The following is a 12,395-nucleotide window of genomic DNA, read 5'->3' as shown; positions in this document are numbered from 1 at the left end:
AAGTGTTTATATTTATGTGATGTGTATTTTCTGTAAGTGTTTATATTTATGTGATGTGTATTTTCTGAAAGTGTTTATGTGATGTGTATTTTCTGTAAGTGTTTATATTTATGTGATGTGTATTTTCTGTAAGTGTTTATATTTATGTGATGTGTATTTTCTGTAAGTGTTTATATTTATGTGATGTGTATTTTCTGTAAGTGTTTATATTTATGTGATGTGTATTTTCTGTAAGTGTTTATATTTATGTGATGTGTATTTTCTGAAAGTGTTTATGTGATGTGTATTTTCTGTAAGTGTTTATATTTATGTGATGTGTATTTTCTGTAAGTGTTTATATTTATGTGATGTGTATTTTCTGTAAGTGTTTATATTTATGTGATGTGTATTTTCTGTAAGTGTTTATATTTATGTGATGTTTATTTTCTGTAAGTGTTTATATTTATGTGATGTGTATTTTCTGTAAGTGTTTATATTTATGTGATGTGTATTTTCTGAAAGTGTTTATGTGATGTGTATTTTCTGTAAGTGTTTATATTTATGTGATGTGTATTTTCTGAAAGTGTTTTATGTGATGTGTATTTTCTGTAAGTGTTTATATTTATGTGATGTGTATTTTCTGTAAGTGTTTATATTTATGTGATGTGTATTTTCTGAAAGTGTTTATGTGATGTGTATTTTCTGTAAGTGTTTATATTTATGTGATGTGTATTTTCTGTAAGTGTTTATATTTATGTGATGTGTATTTTCTGTAAGTGTTTATATTTATGTGATGTGTATTTTCTGTAAGTGTTTATATTTATGTGATGTGTATTTTCTGTAAGTGTTTATATTTATGTGATGTTTATTTTCTGTAAGTGTTTATATTTATGTGATGTGTATTTTCTGTAAGTGTTTATATTTATGTGATGTGTATTTTCTGTAAGTGTTTATATTTATGTGATGTTTATTTTCTGTAAGTGTTTATATTTATGTGATGTGTATTTTCTGAAAGTGTTTATGTGATGTGTATTTTCTGTAAGTGTTTATATTTATGTGATGTGTATTTTCTGTAAGTGTTTATATTTATGTGATGTGTATTTTCTGTAAGTGTTTATATTTATGTGATGTGTATTTTCTGTAAGTGTTTATATTTATGTGATGTTGATTTTCTGTAAGTGTTTATATTTATGTGATGTTTATTTTCTGTAAGTGTTTATATTTATGTGATGTGTATTTTCTGTAAGTGTTTATATTTATGTGATGTGTATTTTCTGTAAGTGTTTATATTTATGTGATGTGTATTTTCTGTAAGTGTTTATATTTATGTGATGTGTATTTTCTGTAAGTGTTTATATTTATGTGATGTGTATTTTCTGAAAGTGTTTATATTTATGTGATGTGTATTTTCTGAAAGTGTTTATGTGATGTGTATTTTCTGAAAGTGTTTATGTGATGTGTATTTTCTGTAAGTGTTTATATTTATGTGATGTGTATTTTCTGTAAGTGTTTATATTTATGTGATGTGTATTTTCTGAAAGTGTTTATATTTATGTGATGTGTATTTTCTGAAAGTGTTTATGTGATGTTTATTTTCTGTAAGTGTTTATATTTATGTGATGTTTATTTTCTGTAAGTGTTTATATTTATGTGATGTTTATTTTCTGTAAGTGTTTATGTGATGTGTATTTTCTGTAAGTGTTTATATTTATGTGATGTGTATTTTCTGTAAGTGTTTATATTTATGTGATGTTTATTTTCTGTAAGTGTTTATATTTATGTGATGTGTATTTTCTGAAAGTGTTTATGTGATGTGTATTTTCTGTAAGTGTTTATATTTATGTGATGTGTATTTTCTGTAAGTGTTTATATTTATGTGATGTGTATTTTCTGTAAGTGTTTATATTTATGTGATGTGTATTTTCTGAAAGTGTTTATGTGATGTGTATTTTCTGAAAGTGTTTATGTGATGTTTATTTTCTGTAAGTGTTTATATTTATGTGATGTTTATTTTCTGTAAGTGTTTATATTTATGTGATGTTTATTTTCTGTAAGTGTTTATATTTATGTGATGTTTATTTTCTGTAAGTGTTTATATTTATGTGATGTGTATTTTCTGTAAGTGTTTATATTTATGTGATGTGTATTTTCTGTAAGTGTTTATATTTATGTGATGTTTATTTTCTGAAAGTGTTTATGTGATGTGTATTTTCTGTAAGTGTTTATATTTATGTGTTGTGTATTTTCTGTAAGTGTTTATATTTATGTGATGTGTATTTTCTGTAAGTGTTTATATTTATGTGATGTGTATTTTCTGTAAGTGTTTATATTTATGTGATGTGTATTTTCTGTAAGTGTTTATATTTATGTGATGTTTATTTTCTGTAAGTGTTTATATTTATGTGATGTTTATTTTCTGTAAGTGTTTATATTTATGTGATGTGTATTTTCTGTAAGTGTTTATATTTATGTGATGTGTATTTTCTGTAAGTGTTTATATTTATGTGATGTGTATTTTCTGAAAGTGTTTATGTGATGTGTATTTTCTGTAAGTGTTTATATTTATGTGATGTGTATTTTCTGTAAGTGTTTATATTTATGTGATGTGTATTTTCTGTAAGTGTTTATATTTATGTGATGTGTATTTTCTGAAAGTGTTTATGTGATGTGTATTTTCTGTAAGTGTTTATATTTATGTGATGTTTATTTTCTGTAAGTGTTTATATTTATGTGATGTTTATTTTCTGTAAGTGTTTATATTTATGTGATGTTTATTTTCTGTAAGTGTTTATATTTATGTGATGTGTATTTTCTGAAAGTGTTTATGTGATGTGTATTTTCTGTAAGTGTTTATATTTATGTGATGTGTATTTTCTGTAAGTGTTTATATTTATGTGATGTTTATTTTCTGTAAGTGTTTATATTTATGTGATGTTTATTTTCTGTAAGTGTTTATATTTATGTGATGTTTATTTTCTGTAAGTGTTTATATTTATGTGATGTGTATTTTCTGTAAGTGTTTATATTTATGTGATGTGTATTTTCTGAAAGTGTTTATAATTATGTCATGTGTATTTTCTGAAAGTGTTTATATTTATGTGATGTGTATTTTCTGAAAGTGTTTATAATTATGTCATGTGTATTTTCTGAAAGTGTTTATATTTATGTGATGTGTATTTTCTGAAAGTGTTTATATTTATGTGATGTGTATTTTCTGTAAGTGTTTATATTTGTGATGTGTATTTTCTGAAAGTGTTTATATTTATGTGATGTGTATTTTCTGAAAGTGTTTATGTGATGTGTATTTTCTGTAAGTGTTTATATTTATGTGATGTGTATTTTCTGTAAGTGTTTATATTTATGTGATGTGTATTTTCTGTAAGTGTTTATATTTATGTGATGTGTATTTTCTGTAAGTGTTTATATTTATGTGATGTGTATTTTCTGTAAGTGTTTATATTTATGTGATGTGTATTTTCTGAAAGTGTTTGTGATGTGTATTTTCTGTAAGTGTTTATATTTATGTGATGTGCATTTTCTGTAAGTGTTTATATTTATGTGATGTGTATTTTCTGTAAGTGTTTATATTTATGTGATGTGTATTTTCTGAAAGTGTTTATGTGATGTGTATTTTCTGTAAGTGTTTATATTTATGTGATGTGTATTTTCTGTAAGTGTTTATATTTATGTGATGTGTATTTTCTGAAAGTGTTTATGTGATGTGTATTTTCTGTAAGTGTTTATATTTATGTGATGTGTATTTTCTGTAAGTGTTTATATTTATGTGATGTGTATTTTCTGTAAGTGTTTATATTTATGTGATGTGTATTTTCTGAAAGTGTTTATGTGATGTGTATTTTCTGTAAGTGTTTATATTTATGTGATGTGTATTTTCTGAAAGTGTTTATGTGATGTGTATTTTCTGTAAGTGTTTATATTTATGTGATGTGTATTTTCTGTAAGTGTTTATATTTATGTGATGTGTATTTTCTGTAAGTGTTTATATTTATGTGATGTGTATTTTCTGAAAGTGTTTATGTGATGTGTATTTTCTGTAAGTGTTTATATTTATGTGATGTGTATTTTCTGTAAGTGTTTATATTTATGTGATGTGTATTTTCTGAAAGTGTTTATGTGATGTGTATTTTCTGTAAGTGTTTATATTTGTGATGTGTATTTTCTGAAAGTGTTTATGTGATGTGTATTTTCTGTAAGTGTTTATATTTATGTGATGTGTATTTTCTGTAAGTGTTTATATTTATGTGATGTGTATTTTCTGTAAGTGTTTATATTTATGTGATGTGTATTTTCTGAAAGTGTTTATGTGATGTGTATTTTCTGTAAGTGTTTATATTTATGTGATGTGTATTTTCTGTAAGTGTTTATATTTATGTGATGTGTATTTTCTGAAAGTGTTTATGTGATGTGTATTTTCTGTAAGTGTTTATATTTATGTGATGTGTATTTTCTGTAAGTGTTTATATTTATGTGATGTGTATTTCCTGAAAGTGTTTATGTGATGTTTATTTTCTGTAAGTGTTTATGTGATGTGTATTTTCTGTAAGTGTTTATATTTATGTGATGTGTATTTTCTGTAAGTGTTTATATTTATGTGATGTTTATTTTCTGTAAGTGTTTATATTTATGTGATGTGTATTTTCTGTAAGTGTTTATATTTATGTGATGTGTATTTTCTGAAAGTGTTTATGTGATGTGTATTTTCTGTAAGTGTTTATATTTATGTGATGTGTATTTTCTGAAAGTGTTTATGTGATGTGTATTTTCTGTTACTGTTTATATTTATGTGATGTGTATTTTCTGTAAGTGTTTATATTTATGTGATGTGTATTTTCTGTAAGTGTTTATATTTATGTGATGTGTATTTTCTGAAAGTGTTTATGTGATGTGTATTTTCTGTAAGTGTTTATATTTATGTGATGTGTATTTTCTGTAAGTGTTTATATTTATGTGATGTGTATTTTCTGAAAGTGTTTATGTGATGTGTATTTTCTGTAAGTGTTTATATTTATGTGATGTGTATTTTCTGTAAGTGTTTATATTTATGTGATGTGTATTTTCTGTAAGTGTTTATATTTATGTGATGTTTATTTTCTGTAAGTGTTTATGTGATGTGTATTTTCTGTAAGTGTTTATATTTATGTGATGTGTATTTTCTGTAAGTGTTTATATTTATGTGATGTTTATTTTCTGTAAGTGTTTATATTTATGTGATGTGTATTTTCTGAAAGTGTTTATGTGATGTGTATTTTCTGTAAGTGTTTATATTTATGTGATGTGTATTTTCTGTAAGTGTTTATATTTATGTGATGTGTATTTTCTGTAAGTGTTTATATTTATGTGATGTGTATTTTCTGTAAGTGTTTATATTTATGTGATGTTGATTTTCTGTAAGTGTTTATATTTATGTGATGTTTATTTTCTGTAAGTGTTTATATTTATGTGATGTGTATTTTCTGTAAGTGTTTATATTTATGTGATGTGTATTTTCTGTAAGTGTTTATATTTATGTGATGTGTATTTTCTGTAAGTGTTTATATTTATGTGATGTGTATTTTCTGTAAGTGTTTATATTTATGTGATGTGTATTTTCTGAAAGTGTTTATATTTATGTGATGTGTATTTTCTGTAAGTGTTTATATTTATGTGATGTGTATTTTCTGTAAGTGTTTATATTTATGTGATGTGTATTTTCTGTAAGTGTTTATATTTATGTGATGTGTATTTTCTGTAAGTGTTTATATTTATGTGATGTGTATTTTCTGTAAGTGTTTATATTTATGTGATGTTTATTTTCTGTAAGTGTTTATGTGATGTGTATTTTCTGTAAGTGTTTATATTTATGTGATGTGTATTTTCTGTAAGTGTTTATATTTATGTGATGTTTATTTTCTGTAAGTGTTTATATTTATGTGATGTGTATTTTCTGAAAGTGTTTATGTGATGTGTATTTTCTGTAAGTGTTTATATTTATGTGATGTGTATTTTCTGTAAGTGTTTATATTTATGTGATGTGTATTTTCTGTAAGTGTTTATATTTATGTGATGTGTATTTTCTGTAAGTGTTTATATTTATGTGATGTGTATTTTCTGTAAGTGTTTATGTGATGTTTATTTTCTGTAAGTGTTTATATTTATGTGATGTTTATTTTCTGTAAGTGTTTATATTTATGTGATGTGTATTTTCTGTAAGTGTTTATATTTATGTGATGTGTATTTTCTGTAAGTGTTTATATTTATGTGATGTGTATTTTCTGTAAGTGTTTATATTTATGTGATGTGTATTTTCTGAAAGTGTTTATGTGATGTGTATTTTCTGTAAGTGTTTATATTTATGTGATGTGTATTTTCTGTAAGTGTTTATATTTATGTGATGTGTATTTTCTGTAAGTGTTTATATTTATGTGATGTGTATTTTCTGTAAGTGTTTATATTTATGTGATGTGTATTTTCTGTAAGTGTTTATATTTATGTGATGTTTATTTTCTGTAAGTGTTTATATTTATGTGATGTTTATTTTCTGTAAGTGTTTATATTTATGTGATGTGTATTTTCTGTAAGTGTTTATATTTATGTGATGTGTATTTTCTGTAAGTGTTTATATTTATGTGATGTGTATTTTCTGAAAGTGTTTATGTGATGTGTATTTTCTGTAAGTGTTTATATTTATGTGATGTGTATTTTCTGTAAGTGTTTATATTTATGTGATGTGTATTTTCTGTAAGTGTTTATATTTATGTGATGTGTATTTTCTGAAAGTGTTTATGTGATGTGTATTTTCTGTAAGTGTTTATATTTATGTGATGTGTATTTTCTGTAAGTGTTTATATTTATGTGATGTGTATTTTCTGTAAGTGTTTATATTTATGTGATGTGTATTTTCTGTAAAGTGTTTATATTTATGTGATGTGTATTTTCTGTAAGTGTTTATATTTATGTGATGTGTATTTTCTGTAAGTGTTTATATTTATGTGATGTGTATTTTCTGTAAGTGTTTATATTTATGTGATGTGTATTTTCTGTAAGTGTTTATATTTATGTGATGTGTATTTTCTGTAAGTGTTTATATTTATGTGATGTGTATTTTCTGTAAGTGTTTATATTTATGTGATGTGTATTTTCTGAAAGTGTTTATATTTATGTGATGTGTATTTTCTGAAAGTGTTTATATTTATGTGATGTGTATTTTCTGAAAGTGTTTATATTTATGTGATGTGTATTTTCTGTAAGTGTTTATATTTATGTGATGTGTATTTTCTGTAAGTGTTTATATTTATGTGATGTGTATTTTCTGTAAGTGTTTATATTTATGTGATGTGTATTTTCTGTAAGTGTTTATATTTATGTGATGTGTATTTTCTGTAAGTGTTTATATTTATGTGATGTGTATTTTCTGTAAGTGTTTATATTTATGTGATGTGTATTTTCTGAAAGTGTTTATGTGATGTGTATTTTCTGTAAGTGTTTATATTTATGTGATGTGCATTTTCTGTAAGTGTTTATATTTATGTGATGTGTATTTTCTGTAAGTGTTTATATTTATGTGATGTGTATTTTCTGAAAGTGTTTATGTGATGTGTATTTTCTGTAAGTGTTTATATTTATGTGATGTGTATTTTCTGTAAGTGTTTATATTTATGTGATGTGTATTTTCTGAAAGTGTTTATGTGATGTGTATTTTCTGTAAGTGTTTATATTTATGTGATGTGTATTTTCTGTAAGTGTTTATATTTATGTGATGTGTATTTTCTGTAAGTGTTTATATTTATGTGATGTGTATTTTCTGAAAGTGTTTATGTGATGTGTATTTTCTGTAAGTGTTTATATTTATGTGATGTGTATTTTCTGAAAGTGTTTATGTGATGTGTATTTTCTGTAAGTGTTTATATTTATGTGATGTGTATTTTCTGTAAGTGTTTATATTTATGTGATGTGTATTTTCTGTAAGTGTTTATATTTATGTGATGTGTATTTTCTGAAAGTGTTTATGTGATGTGTATTTTCTGTAAGTGTTTATATTTATGTGATGTGTATTTTCTGTAAGTGTTTATATTTATGTGATGTGTATTTTCTGTAAGTGTTTATATTTATGTGATGTGTATTTTCTGAAAGTGTTTATGTGATGTGTATTTTCTGTAAGTGTTTATATTTATGTGATGTGTATTTTCTGTAAGTGTTTATATTTATGTGATGTGTATTTCCTGAAAGTGTTTATGTGATGTTTATTTTCTGTAAGTGTTTATGTGATGTGTATTTTCTGTAAGTGTTTATATTTATGTGATGTGTATTTTCTGTAAGTGTTTATATTTATGTGATGTGTATTTTCTGTGTTTATATTTATGTGATGTTTATTTTCTGTAAGTGTTTATGTGATGTGTATTTTCTGTAAGTGTTTATATTTATGTGATGTGTATTTTCTGTAAGTGTTTATATTTATGTGATGTGTATTTTCTGAAAGTGTTTATATTTATGTGATGTGTATTTTCTGAAAGTGTTTATATTTATGTGACGTGTATTTTCTGAAAGTGTTTATTTTTATGTGACGTGTATTTTCTGAAAGTGTTTATATTTATGTGATATTTATATTCTGTATTATTATATATTTTCCTAAAAATTTTACTATTTTGCGATATATGTTTTGATCATGATATAAAATTGCTCATATATATAGTCTTGGTCATATCTATAGTCATATCTTGGTCATATATATAGTTTTGGTCATATCTCCCAACACTACCAAATTGTAGTTTTTCTATAGCTCTAAGATCACCACAAATATTAAGTGCGTTTACATGCGTGTTCTTACACTGATTATGTTTAGCGCCAATATGTGTGGTCATGTAAATGCATTACATTTACATTTACATTTATGCATTTGGCAGATGCTTTTATTCAAAGTGACTTACAGTGCACTTATTACAGGGACAATCCCCCCGGAGCAACCTGGAGTTAAGTGTCTTACTCAAGGACACAATGGTGGGGTTCGAACCAACGACCTTCTGATTAACAGCCCTGTGCTTTAGCCACTACGCCACCACCACTCCTATGTTAAATGATTTCCTTGCCTCTTCACACTTTGATTTCTTGCTTTGTCTGATTTGAAATAAGCTGATTTGTGAAAGTAATCAGCGTATTGATGTGCATGTAAACAGGCTCAATATCAGAATGTGGCTTCCCATTTCTGTGATACCTGTAAACTTTAATAGTTATTATAGTCTTACTTCCTGATTCTGAGCCCCTCTTCATTGTCTGGTCGGAAGAACTCGAAGGATTTGTAGATCTTCACACATTCCCGTCTGTACTGTCCAACATTAAACTCTGTGGAAGCAGAATAGCAATTGAACATAGATGATGTTTACTGGCACGGTATTCTTCTTAGTGTTTGTTTACTGTCTCAAGTGAAAAGAGTGTCTCTGATATCTCTTGTACCTCCTTCAATGTAAGTCTATGGGGTTTTTCAAGTGATCTGTAGGTAAAGTAATGATGTGAGGGATCATTTATACCTGAAACACTCAATGTTTAATACTAACACCCGGTCTGAACTGGACACATCAAAGTCAATATTCTAAATGATGTGCAGATAGAACAGATCAATCAGCTGTGAGCTTGAGAAGAATTCAGAAATGGTTCAATTAATCAATCAATCAATCAATCAATCTATCCTCCGTCCGTCCGTCCGTCCGTCCGTCTATCTATCTGTCCGTCAGCATTGCCTAGCAACATCCTAAAATATGCTAGCAACACCTAGCTACATGCTAACGCATGCTAGCATTACCTAGCAACATGCTAAAACATGCTAGCAACACCTAGCTACATGTTAAAACAAGCTAGCAATACTTAGCTACATGCTAAAACATGCTAGTTACACCTAGCAATATGCTAGTAATACTTAGCTACATGCTAAAACAGGCTTTTAAACTTGATAGCAAAATCTAACAACATGCTAAAACCACCTAGCATCATGCTAAACATGCTAGCAAGCCCAAGCAATATGCTAAAAATACAAGCAATATTCTATCAACACCTAGCAACTTGCTAAAACATGCTAGCAATACCTAGCAATATTCTAGCAATGCTTATCTATCTATCTATCTATCTATCTATCTATCTATCTATCTATCTATCTATCTATCTATCTATCTATCTGTTTGTCTATCTATCTATCTGTCTTTTCTATCACGCTTGATATTTTGGTAAGTAAAATAATTTAATTTCAGATGGATGGTAAAATAAAGAGGCTGTAGTATCTGTTAACTGTACACAGATGAGTAAACTCAGGTCTGATGTAAACAGGAAGTGTTAAATGTGTTAAACTACTGTCACTAATGCTGATGAAATCTACACATAAACTCATATAAATAATCTCGTGCAAGCATCAGGTACCTTTTGTTGGAACGTCAATCCAGTTGAGGTAGCGGGTGAGTTTTTTGGAAATGTATGTCTTTCCTCTGGCTGGCAGACCCACGGTCACTATAAGAGTCGGGCAGTTGGTCAGACACACTGTAACAGAGAACAATCAGTTCAGAGACACTGTACGTCACACAGCAACAGATCTAAGAACAGTTTATTATCGTCACTTCTGTATTTCCACATGTCAAATAAATGATATTATAACAATGTCCACAATCCTCCTGCAATTTACAACTTGTACTTTGCCCTTCGATCATAAAAGATCTAATGTTAAAATAAAATAGAGTATGGTTTAACCAATATACAAAAACACAGCATGAATTCAGTCAGACAGATGATGTCACAACAGCACTAATGATCCCGTAATTCACAACAACAAATAAGAATATATCTGAAAAAAGATATTCTCTATATCACAATCATTTTTAAGGGTATAAATGCTAATCTGGCTGCAAATTATAATACCTGCAGAAATTATGAGGATTATTATTATTATTAACAAAGGTGTAATGATCATATATGATATTTACATATGTAAAATAACAATTTCAATTAGCATATTTGAACATGCATGCATTATATTGTCATAATTATGAATAGCCGTTATTAATGAAAAGTTTATAGAAGTATGAGATTCACATTTCTGTCTTTAACCCCTCCAAAAATTGCCCCATTGACTTCCATTGTACGTGTCTTTTTTTCTTCTGTTTTTGAAAGAAAATTAATTTTAGTGGTAATCAACATTATGACACAAATGGATGTCATAATATAATTTACCGGAATATTCCTAAACAGGGATAGTTCACCTAGTATGACAATTCTGTCATTGTTTACCCACCCTCATGTTGTTCCAAACCCATGTGACTTTCTTTCTTCCACTGAACAAAAAAGCAGATGTTAGGCCGAATATTAGTCTCGCACAGTCTCAGTCACCATTAATGATCATTGTATGGTGCAGTGAAAGTGACTTGAGACTTCTGTCTAACATCTCCTTTTGTGTTCCACAGAAGAAAGAAAGTCAAATGGGTTTGGAACAACATGAGTTTTGGTATGAGAGTACTTGCTTAGTTTTTCTAATAATTTATGTGATAACAAATAAGGTCTGCACAAACCTCAACATTGCAAAACAATCCATGATTGTGCACCGGTGATTCAGTAGATGGCGAGAGGTGTGTGTTGAACAGTGTGATTTATGAGAGCAAAGTTCACACTGAAAATGGATTCATAATAACACATGACTAATACTAATATTGCAACATACAAAACAAGCGAGTATAACAGAAGTCAAACCACACCTATTAAATGTCAACAGATTGCTCTATGTTATGATATTTACAAGGAGGATTTTACATATTTTAAACTAGATTGTCTGAACTAGATCAGTGAAATATCTCATTTGAAAGCACTGATGATAAAGAGACGTGTGTACTGATGCAATCAATACTCAAACCACAGATGATCAATCCCCTTAAAACATTTCCAATTCATTTCCTTATTAAATGTAAACACTGTAATGATTTACTACAGATCTGAACCTGAGATTGAGGTCAAACAATCATACAAATAACTTCAGATTTCAGTCTATTGTCATAATGCAGTTAATATGAATTACATTTAAAACAACTTGTTTGTGTTTATAAAGAACACTTCACATTCAGTGTTGGGTGTTATCCAGTCACAAAGTAATTACTTACTGTAATCTAATTACTTTTAGACAAAAATTAGAGTAAGACATTACATTTTTTATTATTGTAATCATATTACAGTTACTGTCTTTCAATTAATTTAATTACGTTTAAGTACAATATAGGGTTATGCTTATGTCTAATATATTATTTATGTACAATACATTAATTATGTACTGAGTATGATTTGTGTGTAATAAGTACATTATTATGAATGTGTTGAGCGGAAAAGTGTTCTAGAAAGTAACTTAAAAGTAATTAGTGATGGGATTATTTGAGTGTACTAGAAAGTAACTTAAAAGT

General features: G+C 27.1%; 1 pseudogene; it reads right to left on the bottom strand.

The window, feature by feature from the left end:
- LOC127626077 (6-phosphofructo-2-kinase/fructose-2,6-bisphosphatase 4-like) overlaps positions 1–12,395 on the bottom strand; it is a 46,614-nt pseudogene that overhangs the window by 23,990 nt on the left and 10,229 nt on the right.

This window comes from Xyrauchen texanus, chromosome 32, assembly GCF_025860055.1.
Source record: "Xyrauchen texanus isolate HMW12.3.18 chromosome 32, RBS_HiC_50CHRs, whole genome shotgun sequence".
Classification (NCBI taxonomy): domain Eukaryota; kingdom Metazoa; phylum Chordata; class Actinopteri; order Cypriniformes; family Catostomidae; genus Xyrauchen; species Xyrauchen texanus.
Note: the sequence above shows the minus strand (reverse complement) of the source record. Positions and strands in the feature narration are given on the sequence as shown.